This window comes from Amblyomma americanum, chromosome 8 (assembly GCF_052857255.1).
Source record: "Amblyomma americanum isolate KBUSLIRL-KWMA chromosome 8, ASM5285725v1, whole genome shotgun sequence".
NCBI classification, from domain to species: Eukaryota; Metazoa; Arthropoda; class Arachnida; order Ixodida; family Ixodidae; genus Amblyomma; species Amblyomma americanum.
The window spans coordinates 42,868,100-42,890,261 of record NC_135504.1 but is presented as its reverse complement, the minus strand read 5'-3'; the positions used below and the strand labels follow the sequence as shown (position 1 = coordinate 42,890,261).

General features: G+C 45.2%; 1 long non-coding RNA gene across 1 annotated transcript; it reads left to right on the top strand.

The window, feature by feature from the left end:
- Positions 1 to 372: 372 nt before the first annotated feature.
- LOC144101136 (uncharacterized) lies at positions 373 to 7,363 on the top strand. Its single transcript, XR_013307940.1, has 3 exons — positions 373 to 400; positions 2,677 to 2,782; positions 7,261 to 7,363. It is a non-coding gene; the product is annotated as an uncharacterized LOC144101136 (long non-coding RNA).
- The last annotated feature ends 14,799 nt before the right edge of the window (positions 7,364 to 22,162 follow it).

Sequence of the window (22,162 nt, the reverse complement as noted above, 5' to 3'; positions counted from 1 at the left end):
AGTGGATTAGACAGCCACGTGGAGCAACCGGAGGAGGCCATGAGGAGACGAGCGACGCGCATGCCAGATAACGAGTTTTTTTTCTACCTTCATACTGTGTACAGATTTAAACGCGGCAATCATCCGCCACATGGGTGTAAGAAAAATCGCAACCCATCGCTTAATTTCTTCAAGCTTCCATCAGCGTACAAAGTCACTGAAACTGTTCCCAATTTGCAAATCCCTATTCTTGGTTTTCGCAGGCAGCATTCGGCATCTTGGATGTAGATGGATGCTTTCGTTCGGATCTTCTTCATGGCAGCAGATGTCGTCTTCCATGCCCTGAACTTGGCAAACTGCCTCCCTGTTGACCCAGAAGCAAGTTGGCGAGAAAGGCGACGTGCTTCTTGAGGCGGCACGGGTGAATAGTCATGCAGAGTTCTTTCGTGTGCCTCCTTAATGTGGCATAATACAAGTAGGTAGTCTCACTACTACCTCCGGCAGTTTTAGCAAGTATTGATGAAAAGGACATTGAAATCTGATTAACCAGCGTCGTTCAACGCAGACTTTCCACAACCGCCCCTATTAATTCAGCTATAAATGCGTCTGACAATTATGAACGCTGTCGCACCTTGTATGCAGAACTGGCAAGAGGAATGGAAAACTCCGAACGTACATAGTACAACATGGAGTGTATATTGTAGATAGAAGAATAAAACATAATAAATTAAAGAAAAAGTGAGTGAGTGATGCTATGTTTACGTAAGGGGGTCACTTCTTGGCTTAAAGGCAGAAGGTTGCTAAGAGGTCGGTTAAAGGTGGTGCAAAAGACCTGATTCTTCGCAGAAGTCTCAAGCGAGCCTAGCAGCGCCCTTGAAGAGTTGGACGCTACGCCCAGTGTCCGAATCCAGGTATCGTAGGTGCGGTCGAGGAGGCGCTTCAAAGGTGCGGCACCGATCAGAGAGAGGCTTCGTATCGCACGCTGTTTAACCCTCTCCAGCCAAGTTACACCAGTTCGTGACATACTAGTTGCACGCCATGTACTCGTCAGTATGTGGCGCCTGGTCACAGGGTTTCATGTCAATGTGTTCTGAACACCAATTGCTTTCCAGTCAAAACCTTTAGCATCGCTGGAAGTGAGCTGTGGGATAAAAAAAGCCGACGATAATGTGCGACTTGAAGCCCGAGTCCTACATTTGGCGCATTTTTTTAACAAAAATAATTACTCTCTTTTAGCCTTCGAGGTGGTTCCCAGCCTTCGACTTGGTCTTTAAATCAGCTCGATCTAATTGCTTCTTGGCTAAAAGGTAGAAGGTTGGTAAGAGGTGGGTTAAAGCTAGGTTACACCCCTGTGGCAGATGATTCTCTGTAATCTGGCAGCGCTATCACAAAATTTCAACTTATCTTTTGAAAGCGGGCACGATAGGAAGCATAAAGTGGGGGTACTGATTTTTCATCCCTTCCTTTCTAATCCAAGCATTAAAGGGCTAAGATGCGCGAAGCAAAATGGGACCACAAAATTCATAATGAATGTTAACTGCTGAGGTCAACATCCCTGAGGGTAACACGATTGTATGTAAGGTTTCATAAGCATGGGCGCCAAAGTGTCCCCTGTTGCAAAAAAAAAGCAGAAAACGAGTTCCCTTAGAATCATGAATTTCTATTACATTCGTCCGAAGAGCGTGATACCGAAACTTTGTTTTTAAAGTGCCCTTTTCTGACTGAAACAATCCTTTACACTCACGATTTTCTTTACCGCACGAAGCAAACCACGAGGTGATAACTGAATAATGTGTCGGGTTATTCCTTTTGCACAAACAGAAGTCAAATCATTCAGACCCGGGGTACCTTTGGAGCGAGAGCTTTGCTCGGGGTGCAACTTCCGATTTCGATGTGAATGAGAATATGAATGCCTCACAATGCCAAACCAAACTTCACTTAGTGTTGGTATGGCACTAGTTATGGTAGTATGACCACGTGTTTATGAATATGAGCATTGAGTACCTGACCTTGACATTTGACCCTGACCTTGGCATTTGAGACAATGGGCACTACATCTACAGCGACCTCCAATGCCTCACAAGGTCTAACCGTACTGAACTGCCTGGTGTTACGGCCCGTACCAAGTGTCCGTGTATTGGTCCGTACCAAGTGTCGAAATAAGCTCGTTTTGCGCACGTCCTGTAATGCCAGTGACTACTCGGGCAGATTGGAACGCATTTTGGTTGAATGTGTCACCTTTCCTCCCCAGCACAAGATGGAAGATTCGTTTACCGAACGGCGGAAACATTTTACTACAGGTTAGATTAAGCATTTTAAGAGTGCCGAGTGTTCGCAGTGCGTTAGGGAGCCAACGTGTGCCTCCCTGAAGATTTATTTATTCTGAAAAGGAGGCAACAATCTGTTGTCAGCCCTGTGAGTGCAATAGTTTAGCCATTACCCACACCATGCGACTAAGAAATTGACATCAGCGAGGAGGTGCAGCAGCTGTTTCCAACATAATTTTAAAGCGAAAGCTTTACTACTCCCCTCCCTAGCTTCGCCGCGTGCGCGCCACTCAATGTTATAAAGGCAAAGCCGAGCCTACTTGCCCGATACACCACAGCTTTCGCTCTCTAACCACGTTCAGCAGCAGTCGAAGCGCAACAAATTTTTTTTCACTCCACGAATGGTCATGTCTATGCATGGTCTTTGCAGGAAGCTGTTGGCAGTAGAGGTGTGCAACATTACACGGAGTCAGTTGTGTCGCCTCGTCTGCTCTGAACTTGGCGAGCTTTGAGGTGCTTCATCTGCTGGCAGCCCAGTAAGTGATAAAAAAAGTTACGTTCATGATTGACTGAGCTAGAAAATTCTTTCATTGCTTAATGGCTTTCTGTGCGGCTTGTGCCCCGAATACGCGTCATATTTTTTTGCACACTTTTTTTGCTGGCAGACAGCCTTTCCTGGAGAACAAACAAAATCACACAAATGTTACCACTGTGTACCACTTGATCCAACGAAGACCACTTGAGCTGATGAATGCAATATCGTTTACTTGTAATTATTAAGGCGAAAGTATTATATGCCACATGCGAAGAAAAATTCGTCGCCAGAAGTCTGCAGAAGGCGTCCACAAAATGTGTATGCAGGAAGTCGTACCTCCCACGTGACGTCATTCCAAAAATGAAATTCGAAGCATTGGGGTTTTAACTCGGGCTCCTCTGAGTGCCAGGCGCCCATGCAATACACATGGCACGATGATGCTTTTTCTTCTGTATTGCATGGAAATCAATCCCGTTGTGCCACCACATTATTTACGTACACACACACTATTTCGCAATGCAGACATACATTCTCACGTGTTCGCACACTGCACTCGAATCCACCTGCACATCAAAATTCACACACCCATGCGTAAAGAGCCGGCAACCATTCAGGCGGTTCGTCCTGCGCAGAATAAACAACCCGCACCAAGGCGCACTGTTTACTGAACAGAGACCTAAATGAATGAGGGTTTCTGCATGTCGATCCATCATGCGGCTCTGGACTCCTTTTGGAGAGGCAAGAACCTTATGGTGTACGGCACTATCTCAATGTCCTTTTTGATTACTGCAGAAGAATGTCGGGAAAAACAGTGCATCACGGCACCTTATAAAGAAATGATGGATAGTCTCTTGTTGGCCGCACATGCGAAAGTTCACCGTCCATGGCACAAAGTTCCCTTTGGTGCGAAGCTAGACCCTTAAGGGTAGTGTCAAAGCATGGAGCACAAAAAACAAAGATTTTTCCAGCTGACTGAACATATATTCGCTGAAATCGAAACGAATGGAAGGCTGCCAATTCACAGGCACAGGGAATAGAAATTCTGTTATTACTTTTTCTTGACAGGTCGAATAAATACTGGCAATCGAATTATTATTGAGGTGGAATTCTAGACGCCCGTGTACTTTGCGACGTCAGTGCACGTTAAAAACCCTCAGGTGGTCGAAATTTCCGGAGCCCGTCACTACGGTGTCCCTCAAAACCTGAGTCACTTTGGCACGTTAAACGCCCATAAACCGAACCAAAGGTATCAGCAACTTTCTTCAGGAAACCCCACAAAGCACACTTACAACCATGACTAGTCAAAGCAAACAGATAAGCATGCGACAACTCAGTCGCCTTCTAAGCACCGCTAGAAGAAAGGGATGGTTTGCAGCTTAGAATAAGAAACACCGTGAAACGAGCTGCTGAACAATCAAATGAACAAGGCCAACACCTTGAGCCTGGAGAAAAAGAAAAAAAGTGTCTCTATGCATAGGCTCCCATTGAGAGCGCGAAAGGTCGAGAATAGTCTGCGCAGAAGTTGTACCTTCTTCCTCGTACAGTGCATTACTTGCAACGCTTAGACATGATTTGTAACCAAGAAGGTATCTCAAATTTGTGCCCGAGCGAAAATCGAGAGCTCCAGACCCATCCTAGCCGACGTTTGGCGCCTCACAAAGAGAATTTGTGACTCCCAATAAAACCCTTTAATTCCTGACCTGATGAAGGGGGACTCCAAGCTAGGGTAAGGGAATCAGAGTCCCATCTTATGCCACCAAAACGATTCGGTTTCGTACCCCAGTAACCCAACCAGAATCCTTTAGGATTATTTTTAATTTACAGCCTCGACGGAGACTTCACAGAACTGCGCTCCGAAATGCAAAGCTTCATGTGCACTCTTTGGAACATTGAAATATTGGGGATGTCTTGCTTAAGGGCAATGGACTATGCTACATACAATCCCATACAAGGATAAGCGCAAATCGTAAACTTAAAAACCAATTCCACTGATCACGTCTGTCCGGCAGGGTTGCCCGTTATCACCTTTGTTATTAAGGCGCAAGCCTGTTTTGTCTCATGAGTGGCGTGGACGTGCGTTGTAGACGGACTTGCAGACGGACGTTGCAGACGGTTGTTTGAGGACAGAAGTTTCTGGACAGAAGTTTTTGGATGGAGGTTGTCTGCACTAACTGTCCATCAACTGTTGATAAGCGGCATATACATTATGAAACAAAAACAAAATCAATGAAAAATTAACAATTAAAATGAAAACGACCAAAATAAATAAAAATGGAAGTAAGAAATTAAACATGTAAAATAAATTTATTAAAATATAAAATAAAAATTACAATCAGAACAACAAACGCAAATAAAATTTTCAAAATAGGCTGGAGAAAGAGAGGGCAGAGAAAGGCTTTCGCATTTCCCCTCATAAGCAGACAAGTGCGAACCGGTAGTTTTTTGCTTTGTACCTCGAATTTTTGTGCCTTAGTATCATCAGATCAAAAGTTATTCGGGTATTCTAACTTAATCAATCGGAAGTTATGATTTTAGCCTATGCGACAACGTCGCCTTTTTCAGTTGTGCGATTTTATGTTCCGCGAAATTCTTATGAGCCCGGTAAAAAACTTGCTCGGCCCACGTGAAGAATATTTGCAAAGTGTGATGTACATCTGCGATTTCGTCGTGAAGAAATGAATGCAGCTGTTTACAATGGTATGGGCACTTCGCCCAGTGCTGATGTTCTTACAGGAAAACTCTGCTTAGTATCACACATTGCTACGGCAAACATGTCTAACCACAAGGACAGGCGAAGCACAGATCTGGCAACAGAAACGCTACAAACAAGTCATGCAGCACCACCCTATTCAGCATACATTCACAGAACGAAGGATTTCCATATTCTTATATACTGCAAATCTAAGACCCTCCTTTGAAGACAGTGTCTCCTTCACTTTAAGCAATATTATTTCATTCAATTGTGAATCTGTGAAGAAACAAACAAAATGAAAATGAGCAGATGTTATTGTAGATAAAGAGTTCACTCTGAAATCTTCGTCGCGAACATTGTGCAGACGTATTGAGACGTGATATAACTAAATGCTCGTAATATCATCCAAACGGTATATCCAAGAGATGCCGGACACTTCTAGAGAAAGAATATGCATACCAAGTTAGTGTTTGTACTATATCGCTCAAACAGTATATCCACCGGATAACGTATCGGGATGTCTAAAACAAGGATTTGCCATGAGCATCTCTCGAAAGTACTCAAAGATATTAAAATATATGGCTATGATTTGGATATCCCTGGGACCTGGTGTTCTCACTGAGCCGCCAAAAAAATGAATAAGGCAAGAACTGCATTGATTCAATATATATGAAGGTTACAGTAGAACTGTACAGAAAATAGAAAAGCAAATCAGGATGGAACGTTCCAATGATAACTGAAGAGACAGCGCCCCACTATTTGATGCTAGGTCACAGTGGCTGTAACGTAAAGCAACAAGACGAAATTTAAGCAAGAAGGTGATACATGTGAAGTAGTGGTAGCTGTTAGAAAAAAATCGGACATAATATTCTAGAATGTGGCGGTATCCATGTGGACGTTGATGCAGGCGCAGTCACTCTCCCTGTGTTCCTAGGGTTTAGAGAAAACAAATCCCTCTTCCCCAGTGCAGGGTAGGGCACCAGGACACCCTTCTGGTTAACATCCTTGCCTTCCCTCTTAACCTTCATCTCCCTTTAGAGGTCATGTGAATGAATTTGCTCTAGAACTCAGCAAAAACCGATTGGAAGATTGGTGGCTCAAACGCATGGCGGTGATGAAGCTTACAAGTTCAAGATTAAAAAATCCAATTTATGGGAACACTGCAAATTTGTAAATAACATCGTTATGTCTCACCGATTGCTTAAAGAAATATAAAGAGTAAAAAAACAGAGTATGGTGGCAACTGGCCCCACCCTGTTTCAAAGGAGGCGCTCCTATCTTACATCCATCCATCGAGCGTGACGATCCGGTGCCCAGCGCTACGACAACCTCATTTTCTCCTGTCTTTCCTACTAACACGTCCGGATGCGAAAGTTGGAGGTCTTGGTTGTGATCCCACAGACGGCATGTGCTTGTTTTTTTTTTCTTGTAATTATAATCAGTCGTCTTTAAGCGAGAAAATAACTGCGCTATTAATCTTCCATTGATCAACACCGCAAATTTAAAAAACAATCATCCCTCTAGCTTTGCTCCTTGGATTTAGTCACTGATGATTTCCATCATGCTTGTCATAACGAGCCACTCTTACCCCTTCCCTTGACTGGTCAGCATCACGCACATGCCAGTTATCTTGACCGCACTCATGTGCACTCTTTTGCCGCATGTTTTTACAGAAATTCATGGTAGGCTTCTATGAGACTAGGCGCGGCTGAGCGCGTGCCGTTCAGCTCGTGCGCAGCTCTTGTAACCACGGCGTAATGGCGATCACTATGGCCTCTATCTTGCAGACCGATCAACCTCGCCACGATTCTAGAAGGAGACAAAGCAGCCAGTCCACAGCGCCATCGTGTGAAATGCTTGCGTCGCGTTCTCCAAGTTGCTGCTACACTTCAGCAGCGTCACTGTCCTGATCACACTACAAAAGCCAGGTGAGTGATTGCTGATCTATGAGATGGCTTTCATGGCCAAGGCAACGCTGAGCCCAAGCTTTCATTCACCACTTTTGATGTACTGTGCGAAACGAGTATTCTTCGCCTCATTATTCTGACCATGCCTTTCTAATTGATTAGCTAGGTTGGCGATTCTCAGCAGGAAGCATCTGATCCTCTTCCTGTATGTACAAGTGGAAGTGAAGCAAAACGGCACATCTTTTCTTCCCTAAAGTATCGAATTTTTTTATTTATATGCTCAATTAACCTGAGTTTCATCCCTCGGGTGGAGAGTTGCTTACAAAAATTTAAAATATGGTTCTTACCTCGCTTGAGTGCGATGATTGAAGCAATAACTGAAGACATGAATTGCAGCACATAGTTAAGGGAGTAGGCACTTATTAGCATTGACACAGGCACTGCCATATAGCTAAAATAAATATCCTACAGCTTTCACACATAATTCATAGTTGAAGAAAAGTTAGTCTTTCTCCGGGCGCGGGTTTTCGCAGCCAGAACGAATATTCTTTCAAATACGTGCTTCCCGTGAGTGCTGCACAGCTTTCTTTTGTAGCCGAATGACTACCCTTGGGTGGATGCTAGTAAAACATTTACCTTATGCAAATATACACCCCATTGGAGTGTTCCCTTAAACATTGCACCACCATTCGAGCACATAGGAAACATCCTTGATTTTTACGGCACCTATGCCAAAGGGATTAGTGCTATAAATATAGCAGATCCCAAATCTGGCTGTGTAGATAGGTTATGGAGAGAATCTCTGTCGTTCAGCAATGTGATATCAATAGCCATACATTAGCCTGTAACATGCATTGGTCGTGTCGTCATAGAGTGCTGCGGCATGTTTTTAATCCCTGGCCAAAGTTAGAAGGGACGCCCTGTACATGGTTTATTGGGTTTAGCATCCTAAAGCAACTCAGGCTATGAGGGATGCCGTAGTGAAGGGCTCCGGAAGCTTCGACCACCTGAGGCTCTTCAACGTGCACAGACATAGCACAGTACACACGCCTCTAGAATTTCGCCTCCATCGAAATTCAGCCGGCGTGGCCATGATCAAACCCGGGAACTCTGGCTCAGTGGTCGGGTGGCTTAACCTCGCAGTTACCGCGGTGAGTCCTGTATGTGTATATATATATATATATATATATATATATATATATATATATATATATATAGGACAAATATATTAAGGAAACGAACAGTCACCGAAAACCCAGGTACACAGGGGATTTTTTTTTTTCAATTTTTAGTGCCAATCAATTGCCTTTTTGAAGAAAATGACTTATAAAGCAGCAGAAAAAAGAACCATGCCGTCGGTGGGATCGGAACCCACGACCTCCGAATATCGCGTCCGGTGCTCTTACCAACTGAGCTACGGCGACGGCTGTCCAATCTTCTGCTTTCGTGGGTATTTATGTTTTTGCGTGTAAGCGAACCTTGAGAGTGTTCACCAGCGCCACCCTCGTTCATAGCGGTGGACGTAGCACGTCCTGTATTACCGCAAGTGTGACGTAGAACGTCATCTATCGGCGAGGGCGGAAACTGTGCGAGAGCCCTCTTATGCTACCTATGGCATCAAGACTGCCAGAACCGAGACCCCCGTTAAGCTATTAGTAGACAAACAAATGAAATTGAGGGGCTCGTTTGACAAACATATTAAGGAAACGAACAGTCACCGAAAACCCAGGTACATAGAGGAATTTTCTTTTTTCTTTTCTTTTATATATATATATATATATATATTGTAATCGCAGTGGTGGCCTATTGGTTGAGCATCCGCCTGGCATGCGGGAGATGTGGTGTTCCATCCCCGGTGCCACCGGGTACCCGCCGGTGATACAATGGAACAAGCTTCCCCTGGCCTGTTGCTCACTTTAATCAGAGAGAAGGGTTGGGAAATGGGTGTTAGACCCCAACTTAAATAGAAGTTAAACCGTGTGCCAAGGCTCTCTTTTGCCACAGATGCCCTTGCGCCATAAAAGTTTAACATCACTATACATTCATTGTGTTCATCATGTCTGGCTAGCCGATGCAAAAGGCATGTTTGAACACCTGACGAGGCCTCGGGACCTACATTGCATGCAGCGCTTCCAGCAACAGTGCGACTGTCACAGATACACTGTACTGATAGGATCAAATAAAGATCGTAAAAGGATGAATTGCACCGGTTATATAGAGTTACAGTTGATATCGTACACGCACTGAGAAAGACAAAGTGACCGAAAAATACGGACACATGCATATGTGATATGCACGCAGTGAATACAGTGACATGTGATTTACAAGGATATCTAAAAATTACACAACACTTCATGCAATGCTACGTACGACAGTCTCAAATACTGAGAGGGAGAATTAAAGAAGTGAAAAGATTGAATTGCACCTATTACTTAGAGTAATAGATTATAAGGAAAAAATAATAATGTATACTGCCAAAAAAACGCCGTATGCATACACATAACCGAGTCTGCAATTTAAAAACTTTTTCTGCTGAAACATATCTATGGCCTCACCCATTGTCACAGCCTTCTCTGGAATATCAGTAATCCTGCGTGAATGAAACTGACAAGTTGTAATGACCACGTGCAGCGCAATCCATATGAAGAAAGGCAGGAACGTGAATGCATTGTTTGAACGAAAAAACACAATTTGTTAGTTTTGCATTTATGGTCAAACTTCCTTGTTAGCTATATTATCAATAGCGAAAGTACTTACAGAAACTTGGCGCCTTCAAGCAAATTCGATTAGGATATTAGGGAAGATTAGTGAGGGTATTCTTGCGGAAGGGGGGCTGGAGTTAGTGGAACACCATGTGACAGTTCAACGGAAGTTTCTCGACCATTCTAATCCTCATATTTTCAAATCTTACTGTGCTGATGGTGTCGATAAGGGAATTTCGGTTTGAAGCAACCATGTGGTTGTCGCCGGGAAATCTAATTGCTATCACATTAAAGAAGAAAAATATTCATTAAAAACATTAAAGAAGTAATCCATCATATCAATAATTTGAACGCTTTTGCTGTAAAATCTAAATTCAGTTTTTCAGGCCTTTTCCAGCATAAAGCAGACTTCTGTTCAGGGATTGTAACTGGCAAAAGGCAAATATAACACTGAGTTGGAAAAAATTATATGTTCAAAGGCAGAGTTTCTGGTACATGTGTACTGTAACCTTTCGAGGCTAGTGTTTTGCATGGTGCCCTTGTTTCCGCTAATAATTAAAATGCAACCAGTGGCAGTCTCCTCTCGGGGAGAAAAGGTGGCCGGCGCGTGTTCAACCTGATACATCGCCTTTATTAAATCTTAATTTGGTTATAAGGTGCTTCTTATGGTAAGCCAGTATGCATAATTTGTAATATGCAATGTTGTACTAGTTGTGATTGAATGCATTAAAGATCATTGCACGGATTCAATTCCACTTTCGAAATCCAGTCCTTCTGATTTTATTCTGTGATTTTATAGGCATATTTGCAATTTTTGGGGGGCATACACAAGATATTTTCCTCCAGAGTTTATAACCATTACTCTTCTCACTCAGCCCGAGATATTGGAATGCTACTTGGGCTTTCCGCGTGCATGGCGAAAGCTCTGTAGTTACCGCTGTTCGCGAGATTAAGTGTTCCGCAGCGCCAGTGCACTTTCTAAATATGCCGGCTAAAAATTGCCACGTAGGAGGTACGTTACCACAAAAAAATATCGAACGGTTGTTTTTTAATCATTCGACCACTTAATCAAATGCACTTGACCACGAAGCGAGTATTTAAAATTTTGCACATTTAAACTAAAGTGTTGAACAGTGTCGGCGACACAAAAGCCACGGATAGTTGCTCGGATGATGACTATACAACTAACGCAATAAAATATCTACAGAAGCAGCTGCAGTCTCACCGTAATTATGGCAATATTCTCATGACTAACTGTGTACACGGTGTCCACAGGACGGCATCGCCATTTTCTTGGTGGACCTCAGCCAGAGCTCGGTGCGAGGCAGTGAATATCGCCCTGTATGCCCTGAACTTGTGTGCCAACTGCACCACCAGATGTTCGAAAACAAAGTGGTAAGTTTGACGAGTGGCACTTTTGGTTGCACAAACTTTATTCAGATTCTCTTGTGAACTTCGTAAACAATATGGTGCAGTTATGTACCCGTTAAAAGTAATGATCAGTACGGGACAACAGCCACTGGTGTGTGCAAGAATGATCGTCGAGCCAAGCTCCTGCAACGTGCCCTCATTCGATAGCCGCTGCTGCTCGATTTATAGATTCGATGTGAAGAAAATTAATTATTCGCATACAGCATTTTGTCTCGTCCTCCAAAAACTCTTACTCGCTGAATAGGCCAAATGAAATGGACAGAGGAAAAGAGCATATGTGAAGGCCAGAAACCTTGCATAACACCCGGGCCGTTTCTGTTGCTCGTAGCCATTGTGCGAATCCATGGCCTCTCATTTAAAAAACTACATAAAATCGGAAGCTTCATTCTCAACTTCCTTCTATCAATCAGTATGAATTCGAGGTAATTAGGCATGGTTGTCACGAATAATTTGCAGCGGTGACTAATGTACAACTTGCGGACCGCTCAGCCTGCCAGCCTAGTCGACATCTGTAATGTGTGCGTCACGTGTGCGCGAAACTGACTCCACCAAAAAAATGGCGTTCCTCTCCATATATTGTCTTGTTGGTGATTGCTGCTCGCTGTGATAGTACTGCCGTATTATTTAAAAGTGGCAGACTGCTACGCAATCAAGAAGTTAAAGAATTTGATGTAGATTGCACCATAGCATCAGTTCGCACAAATGGAAAGCTGGAATTAAGGCCAATTTTAATTAGGAGCATCCAACAGCGAGTTAAAAAATTGAGAACCATTTTAATACTCCCTAATAAGGAAATCTAAGCGCAGCTCTGTCTGCTCTGGCAGCGCGAACGGCAGGGTCCTCTGGGCGACGGTGCGCACTTTTGGATTGCGGCGTTTCGCTGGATTTCTAATCAGGTAGCTCGTTTAGCGGCAGCGGCAGGCGAACCATTTCCACCGGCTTCGTCGCTCGTTATTCAGAAATAACTGACTGAGACTATTTTGTATTGTATTATATAGGCACATGGTTTATACTATAAAGACAGCGCTGTGAGCGGCGTGGCCTAGGCGGACAATCTCATGAGCAGCATATTTCCCAGCATCGCCCGCCAACGGAGCGGAGCCTGGCGCGACTGCGAGGAGGCAGCGCGTGGGCGCGGGCCGCCACAGACCTCCACTACTTTAGTAGCGATGGAGGACGGCGCGCACCACTCCGGCGCCATCTATGAGCGAGAGTTACTACTCTCGTTCACTCGGTTACACAGGCGGCGGCGACGCGGCTCAACCCACGAACGCGCGCTTAAGCGTTGCGCACTAAAATTGCGAGACGACCACGGTAGTCAGTAATACGAAAAATGAGCGCAGCTATACACGCGACCTGCCAGAGCTGGAAGGTGCCGTGTTACGCTGCTAGCTTCCCTCCGTAATCTTCCCGTGGCAGCAACCTTGCAGGTGGCGATTCGCGCTGCTACTTGGAAAAGTGGTTACTCCTTCAACGCCGACGCGGAACGTAGGGACAGGCACCGAAGACCTGCGCTGTAAGCAATATGCGACAATGTACTCTTAGAGTAGTATTGCTCACATGTTCATTCATCAGCACCATCATTAAATGCCTCTTCCATATCTCTCCAACTTACATGGTCCTGTGGCCACAGCTACCAACACTGCTAAAGCACATAGCCTCTGAGAACTATAACAGGGACAACCGTTCGCAACTTTCCAAAAGAGCGCATCGTGAGGGGAGGAGCGTGCTTCAAGCTCCTATACTAAGCTTGATAAGCTATCCGTGCACTTCTTCAGAAAGCAGGCGGGCCAGGGGAATTCTGCCATATGGAGTATTCAGGAATACGACCAACCTCAGCGTCCAGTTGAAACATGTATAACGGAACATTTTGCTGGGCTAGCTGTTGGAGCATTGTGTAATGGCGACCATTCCACCCGTCTTTCTGTGTTGTGTGAGTTTAATTAGTACTGTTTGTACGTTTGCGGAACGTGTATGTCGACTGAAACAAATGAAAAAGAAATGTTCTTTATTTTCCTTCAGTAGAACGTGGATAACAACAATAACGCAGCATACCCTCTGAAAACACCTTCTCCGTAATCCTACTTATCCAGCTTCTCAAAAATCCGTTCAGTCTGATTTATAACACCTTGTATATGCGAGTGAATGACGATGTGGTTTTCATAAAGTTTCGTTTTGTCGTTCCCAGGTACATAGACCTCAAACCCCTCCACGGCGCGCAGAGCGCAAAGCCGGAAAACCATATATAGCACCCGAGTCCCCCGACTCTCTTCGCCATCTTCGACTCTCCACCGAGCGTTGGAGTCTTGGCACGCTCACGAACGTGACGAGTGAGTAGCTACCGCACGTCATGAAAACAGCAAGTATGAAAGACAGAATGTCAATTCTTTTCCGTGGGTATCAATTTATTCAACCTTTTTTTTGCGGGGTCGGGGGGGGGGGGGGGGGGCATTGTCTCGCTGGTCATGTAGCCCCGGTGCCCCACGAAAGGAAAAGCGAATTTTGAAGTGCAATCAAGCTATCTCAATGGAAATCCAGCTTGGCACGCGCAGCTGCATTTGAGAGCTGAGAAATTGGCTGCATGAACTCTCCTTGCTGTTTGTATAACTCTATGCCCTTCCCATAATTCCACAGGCCGTCTCGCGGATTGTTAACTCTCGTTCGGTGGCATCAATGGTAACCAACTACCATATTATTTTCTCTTTATAAGCATCTTTTCTTCTTCGCGACTCACAGGCCGTGAGTATGGGGTGCGGCAAGCAAAAACAACAAAACTGCCAAAAATGTCGTAGCACTCCAATGGGTAGTGCCATCTCGTCGTCACCGAAGGAACGAATGAACACACTTTGTACACTGCCCTGTTGCTCCGGTGGTGTGAGTTACTGGCACTACTGCTGCGAACGTTGGCAATTTTTGTTCGCAGTCACCGCAAGTGAAGAGATTTCAAATGTTGCCGAATTAATCAAGTACGCCATGCAAACCTACAGTGAATATAAACTGGCTACCAAATGCCGATTGGGTGCGAAATATGAGCCTGAACAAGGGAGCAACAAAGCCGAGATAATTCTTTTTGTCGATTGTCTTTGAGCGGCTGTTTGTGACACATTGTTCAGTAGTGTGTTTGTTGCAGTGCACTGCCTACTTACATGCTGCAGTTTACTTACAAGCTTTAACTCATGCACTCGGTTGTTTCGCGTTTGCAGGTGCATCGTCTACGTAGATGAAACCGGGGTCAACGCAGGGCACACAAAAGAATGCGTCTGGCAGGACAAGACTGTGAGGTCATCTCAGGATGCCTTCCTGAAAGGTTTAACAAATGGAGTGGCTGTGCCTTTGGGCAAAGGGGCCCATTTGATCCTTGTACATGCTGGGAGCAGTGAAACAGGATTCGTGCCAGGCGCTGCTGCCTTCTAAAAGGGAAACCACACTGACTACCACTCTGAAATGGATGGCAACTAGTTTGAGAAGTTGTTCACCGACAAGCTTCGGCCAAACATTCCGGCCAATAGCATTGTCGTCATAGACAGTGCTCTAGGTCATAGCGTGGCTCTTGAAAAAGCACCTACCAAGACTACACGCAACGCTGATATTCAGCTTTGGATCCCAATGAAAGGTGCTCCATGGTCACAGGACACGGTGAGGGCAGAACTGCTGGAGCTTTCTCAAAAGGTAAACGCACCCAGTGTTGTGTACTGTATTGACACCCTGGCACCTACCCATGGCCACGAAGTGCTTCGTTTACCACCGTACCACTGCGTGTTCAATCCCATCGAACTTGTTTGCAGCCAGGTGAAGGGATACAGCGCAAGTCGAAACAAATGTTTCAATTTGGCTGAAGTGGAAAAGCTCTTGTCAGAAGCACTGGCGTCTGTAATCCAGGAAAACTGGCAAAACTGTTGTGATGATGTGGAGCAATTAAGCATGGCAACGCGATATGATTGTTTACGCTGTAATTGAACCGGCTGTCTTCCGCATTTGTGACTCGTTCAACTCCTCTTCTGAAGATTAGAGCACTCATTTCAGTGATGAAGATTTAAGTGACATCGAAGAACTTGTTTGACTCGGAAAGTATACACATGCTACCAAGAAGAGAGATGTGACTCATCGGCATGCTGTCATCGTCTTTGTGCGTGTGTGGGTGGAAACGCAAAAACGTGTGCATGTGGCTGTGTGTGTTGATCAGTCTACCGAGGAAAGGGAGAGGACTTGTCGGCATGCTGTGATAACTATTGTTTGTGCATGCGCGTAAAAGCGCATGCTCATTAGCATAGAATTGTATCAGGCAGTAACTTGTAGTGTAGGTAGTGAGGTAGATGTGAAGGGAGTGGTGGTGGCAGAGGAGGAGGTGGTGGGGCGTGGTCGTGTTGTGTCTGTATAGAAGTAGAATTTGTAAGGCAGGGCAAATAGTACTTTTTCAAATTAGATTATGAATAGCGGTACACGCCATCAATGTGTGCAGTTTTTGGAAGATTCATGGCTGAAGAATACACTGGAGCTTAATCAAGCTCTGTATAGTGTATTCGTAAAATGTCTGAAAATTTGAGAGCAAATTCGATTTGTTAAAAATTATGAACATGTAATTTTTATTCGTTCGATTAATTGAGGAGGAATTCATTTAATTTGCTACCCAGAAATTACGAACAATCACGCGCCCCTAAGAATGTGCCTCATTTTGTGTGCGAGGGTTGGGAATGGTATGCATGGGTGTCCGATCTTCATGTACTCAAAAGGGAGTCCTGGTTTGGTGCTGTCTTGCATTACTGTCAATCTCTGGTCGTTATGACATGTTATGCAGTGCTGCAGTGCCTGTGTTTAGGTAGCCAGTAGTGTATATTTTGTCCTTAATTTTTGGGGTGTGGATGATTTCAAGCTAGCTCTTCCTCAGTTCAGTGTGAATTTGTTTCGAGCCATGTCTTTGTTAGTACAAATACAATGCCTGTTTCACCCTGTCCAGTTGGACCTGCACTGCACGTGTCCTTCAATTTAAATACCCTGTGAACCATGTCACTGGCTGTTTCCAGAATAATACATTTCTCGCAAACACTGCGAGGTCAACATGCTTTACTGTCCTGTCTGATTTATTGTTTGCACTTTCGAAATATTTCTTCATGGCGTTGTACAACTTCTTGTGCATTCTTACTCGACGGTCCCACATCTCGAACCGTTTTGGCTTGGCTGCATGAAAATCCTGCCTGGGCAGCCTCTGCTCTTCTAGGAGAGCAGGAAAATCGATACCGGCTGATTTGCCTCAATATTTCCTTCATATACATTTGTGCACGACAACAAATCTAACTCATGAGGCAGTACTATTCTCTGTCACTGTCTGAATCAAGACTATGTTCTAAATTTAACACGTAACACGGGGAAACAGGTCATATCTGGTTGGTGTGTGCAAGGACAATTTGACACATCAGTTTAAATATACCGCTCTTATACCGAATATAACAGGCCAGTTATAGAGCTCTCTTTTCAATGACAACAGAAAACGCGCTTTGCTGATGAACGAAAAATATCTTAAGAAAAAAATGTTTGCAGATATGCGCGAGAATGTTACATATATACAGTCGGAAAATAGGCGACTAATCAGTGTTTTCTGCGCTTATGTATGATAAACCAGGTTTCTAAATTACCAGACATCTTCCTTCTTTACTTTACGATCAGTGAAAAATAACTGCTCTCGCAAAGTACTTTAGACTACATCACAGCGCAAAATTCGGTCCCAGGCTGTCTTGGCGAAGATTGCATCCGCCGCTAACCGGTTGCACAGAACAATTCATAAAATGACCGGTACCTTAAGAGAGGCCGACAAAGGAATGGGGTTCCTCGGCAACGGCGAAATCGAAAGTTGCTGACGCAATCGGGCAACGGCGCAGAATTCACCAATGTGCTAATTAATAAATCCAGACGAATTGACCTCATCCTTTCACACAAATCTCTCACTTGCATCTAAATGTGTAGTCACAATGCTGCAGAATCTGGAAGAAAATAGCCACTGCTGACCAAAACCGGTGCGAGCTCATTGACAACGTATTACGGACAGCTCACATTAGCGCGGTATGCATCAAATGAACAGATGCATGCAGTTCATCTCAGAGCATGTCCTAGCATTCAAGCGATTCTGAACAAAACGAGGTTTCCCCTTCAAATCACGCGAAATGCAACTTGGGATGAACCCACGCCCCGCCGCGGTGGCTCAGTGGTTAGGGCACTCGACTACTGATCCGGAGTTCCCGGGTTCGAACCCAACCGCAGCGGCTGCGTTTTTATGGAGGAAAAACGCTAAGGCGCCCGTGTGCTGTGCGATGTCAGTGCACGTTAAAGATCCCCAGGTGGTCGAAATTATTCCGGAGCCCTCCACTACGGCACCTATTCTTCCTTTCTTCTTTCACTCCCTCCTATATCCCGTCCCTTACGGCGCGGTTCAGGTGTCCAAAGATATATGAGACAGATACTGCGCCATTTCCTTTCCCCCAAAAAAACCAATTATTATTAATTATTATGAACCCACGCACCCCCAGTTGCCTGTAATAATAATAATCATTGGTTTTCGGGGGAAGGAAATGGCGCAGTGTCTCATATTTCATTGGACACCTAAACCGCGCCGTAAGAGAATGGATAAAGGAGGGAGTGAAAGAAGAAAGGAAGAAAGTGGTGTCGTAGTGGAGGGCTCCAGAATAATTTCGACCACCTGGGGATTTTAACGTGCACTGACATCACACAGTACATGGGCGCCTTAGCGTTTTTCCTCCAGAAAAACGCAGCCACCGCGGTGGGCTTCGAGTTGCCTGTCGACTCTCCGGAGTGAACTCGTTAATGCACTCGGCCACAGAACAATGTGGAGTGATACTACTCTTTTTTTTCGGACTACTTCCGTAACCTTCACAGCATTGCACTTGATGTTTGAAACGTTTTTTTTTTATAGGTAAGGCCTAGTTCGCCGTGCGTTGAAGACTGACCTTCCAGTGAGCCAGAGGTAAAGTGTGGCTGTAGGTCTTATCAGATGTGATCGACCATGGTGTCACACCACTTGACCTTTGACCTTTCGATTCGCCGATAGAGACCGGTAGAATCGGATCCAGCGTTCATTGGTTGACCAACCTCTCGCGATCGACCATTTATTTAACTGCCACAAGCCAGGTCGTAGGTTGGGCGCGCTGCCTATCCAGTGCGCGGAACGCATTCAACGTTACAGACGCCAAGCAGCGTCTACTTGCCCGATACGCTATAGCTTCCGCTCTTAAACCAGGTTCAGCAGCAGTTAAACCGCAGCTAATTTTTTGCCACGGTGTCTTGCTCTAAATAAAAACCTCACTCGCAATTAGAATGCCAACGCGACTACTGATCCGGAGTTCCCGGGTTCGAACCCGACCGTGGCGGCTGCGTTTTTATGGAGGAAAAACGCTAAGGCGCCCGTGTGCTGTGCGATGTCAGTGCACGTTAAAGATCCCCAGGTGGTCGAAATTATTCCGGAGCCCTCCACTACGGAGCCTATTACTTCCTTTCTTCTTTCACTCCCTCCTTTATCTCTTTCCTTACGGCGCGGTTTAGGTGTCCAACGATATATGAGACAGATACTGCGCCATTTCCTTTCCTCAAAAAAAAACAATTATTAATTCCCATGCGGCATATTGCTGTGTTGCGTAATTGTGCTTTGTTTACAATTATGCGATGTCGGTGTACGTTAAACCAACCCCAGCCGGTCGAAATTTCCGGAGCCTTTCAATGAGCTTGAGCCGCTTTGTGACGTAAAACCCTCTATAAACCATCGAATAATTGTAAACTAAATATACTCGCGAACAGCTGAAAGCTTCCGAGTCCGAGATAAAGAAACCAGTGTCGCCGTTTTATATTTATTTTCCTTTACACCCACCTCTGCAAGGTAAAGAATGAGGCACGGGACGTGACATTCCGCATCATCGCCTACGACGTCGACTTCGACGACCACGCCGACCAGTGTGGGTCCTTGAACAAGTTCGGCGAGCACAGCCGCCTCAAGGCACTCCGCAAAATCGCCGACTATTAAAAAAGCCTGACCGACGATATGTTCAACGACACGTCATGCACGAAGGTCGTGCTCTGAGGCACAACTGTGCGTGTATAATTCGAAATCGCTATTCTTAATTACTGCACTGTGGACGACCTAACGTCTAAACATCTGATCCGTGGCCACCAGATAACCAGCAGTCGCGTGCTGCGACGCGGCCCGCTTGCGGCAACACATATGCCGCGGAGGAAGCTCCGTCCAGATACCGCGTTAAATTTATGGTTCAGGCCGTGATGACCTCCGTACATATTTATTTTACTTCATAAAAATGCAGGTCGCTGTTAAGATAATGCCCGTATTTTTTGGGCATGACGTGGTAGCAAAAGTCTGGCAAATATTTAATTGTTGGAGACCCCTAAATTTCTTTGTTTTTCTCCCAATGATCAGATTTCTTTTTGGATATTTGCGTCTTCCACAGCAATATTCTTAATTCGTAGAAAAAAAATATTGTATAAAACACGAACTACTTAATTCACTTCCTTGAAAGATAAATAGCCCTCTTTGTGGATACTAAGCCACTCAGTCATTGGAACAGTAACGCAAAGGCAAGTTGCTAAAACGGTCATGTTGTCAGGAATGATCCCGGCCCGTTGCCACAAAGCAGTACGGCAGGTTTCCGCCGCAACCTACTACAGGTATTCGTACCATCATCAGTTTTTGGGCGGTCACCTTGCGCAAAAAAAAATGAATTAGCTGCTCGCAGTCTGAACTTCTTTCATCGAGACACACTCTGTGATGCTGATCAGCGACGACGGTCTACCTAAGGTCATCGTCGTATGCAAGGCCTACATCGAAGCAACAGCGTGAATGATTCGAAGAAAAAAGGCAGCCACCTGTACAGCTTCTTTAAAAGTCAATCTCCTGCTTCGTATGGCAATACTGTGGATGAGTAATCAATATACGTGAGGAGCACTTTGTAACGTGTTACCATATATTGAGTAACACGTAGTGTTCAGAATAAAATACTTCTTGATGTAATAGATTCTTAAGAGTAACAGTTGTAGATTGCTGCCCTCTCTGTCGTAAACACGAGGGTTCTAGCACTAAAAATTAAATAGATTAATTCATAATCTGTAGTTGACTTCCCGCCTGTACAAGATGGATGAAAATGGATGCGTTTGCTCACTTTGTGGTTCGAGCGCATCTTTCGAACTCGGGCAAAGAAGGTTCACACCGGTGGAAGTTATTCCTTGACAGCTCTTCCGAAGGGAACCGCAAACGAATTGTCACTCCTCCGCACAGATCTTCCTTTTAGGAGCGAAACCTACACTACGCTTAGTTAAGCCGATTTCGCAGTGTGTTGCCGGCTGACCTTAAAGTCAGCCAGAGGTCAAGTGCTGCTTTATAATTCCGTTTTCGAGCAGCCAGTCAAAGAAGTGTTGTGAAACGAAAGTGCTAAAATCTGTCTCGTGTCGCTTAAAACGACTTTTCTCATCGTTTTAAGCAAGAATACACGCGACTGTGGCCTCCTGGTCTTACGGCGCTAAGATCTAGGGGCTCTCGCGCATGTGGTGAGGGCTCCTTGCCACCGAGGGTACCGGTTGTTAAACCGTCGTCGTCGCGTCTGATGACTCGGTTGTTGCGACGCGCGCATTTTTCTTCAATCTTTCCTTTTCACCCGAGGCTTTTCCTTCCGAGCGGACCAGAGCGAGGTGGCATTCAAAGACACAGATCGCATGGTGGGATGCAGAGGAATTACACAGCCCTTTCGTTTGCAACGAGCTAGACTTCCTCCAGCGGACAGATTCTTGACCATACAACACGCCATCAGCATGCGCCGGTTACAAACTTATACCTTTCCAAACCCGGCCTCTGGAGTCTTATGCACCCAGGTAAATTTTCAGAAAAGTGCGCAAACTGCGAACTTAGGGCTACCTTGGACCCCGTGCTACGCAAATGTCCTCAACGCCCCCGGGAGGGACGAGGCATAGAGACGAAAGACGAATGGGAAGCCTTACTACTGAGCTCCGACCCGGCGACACAGCTACAACTCATCCGACTGGCCGAAGTGACCGCCGAGAGTCAAGACCTTTCGGCTGTCGTCTAGGTGGGTAGCCCTCTGGCTACCCTCTTTCTGTTCTACATTTCAAAGTTTTCTTATCCTATCCTATCGTTCAACTCTCCTACTGTCTGCACGAGGCAGCGATTGTGGCGCTGCTTGAGCCCGTTGGCAGGCCCATACACTTTCCCTTCACCTAGCAGTCGCAATAACTTTTCACTGCCGGCTTCTAGCAATGTTGGAAGTACAGGTCGCACGGCTGTTGTGCTCTTCGATGACCAACAACAAAGCAGGCGTCAACTTGGCTCATGCAACCATTGCGATATCTGCGCCCTCGCGGCCTTCGGCTTCGCACAAACACCTGATACTCCCATTCATGCGTGTGTATATATGCACACATAACACAAAAAGCTTATTCAGTCGCCGTACAACAATGCAAGAAGGCCGATGTAAAAACCGCTACACGCTGCGAGATTACCGCGAAGTCTTGAATCAAAACTTTCTACTCAGCACAGTTGAAGGTGAGGCCACAGAGCACCTGTACATTCAATGGTTCCTAACTGTTCAAGCGACCAAACTTGTTTTAAAACAGCAGCACTCTATTCA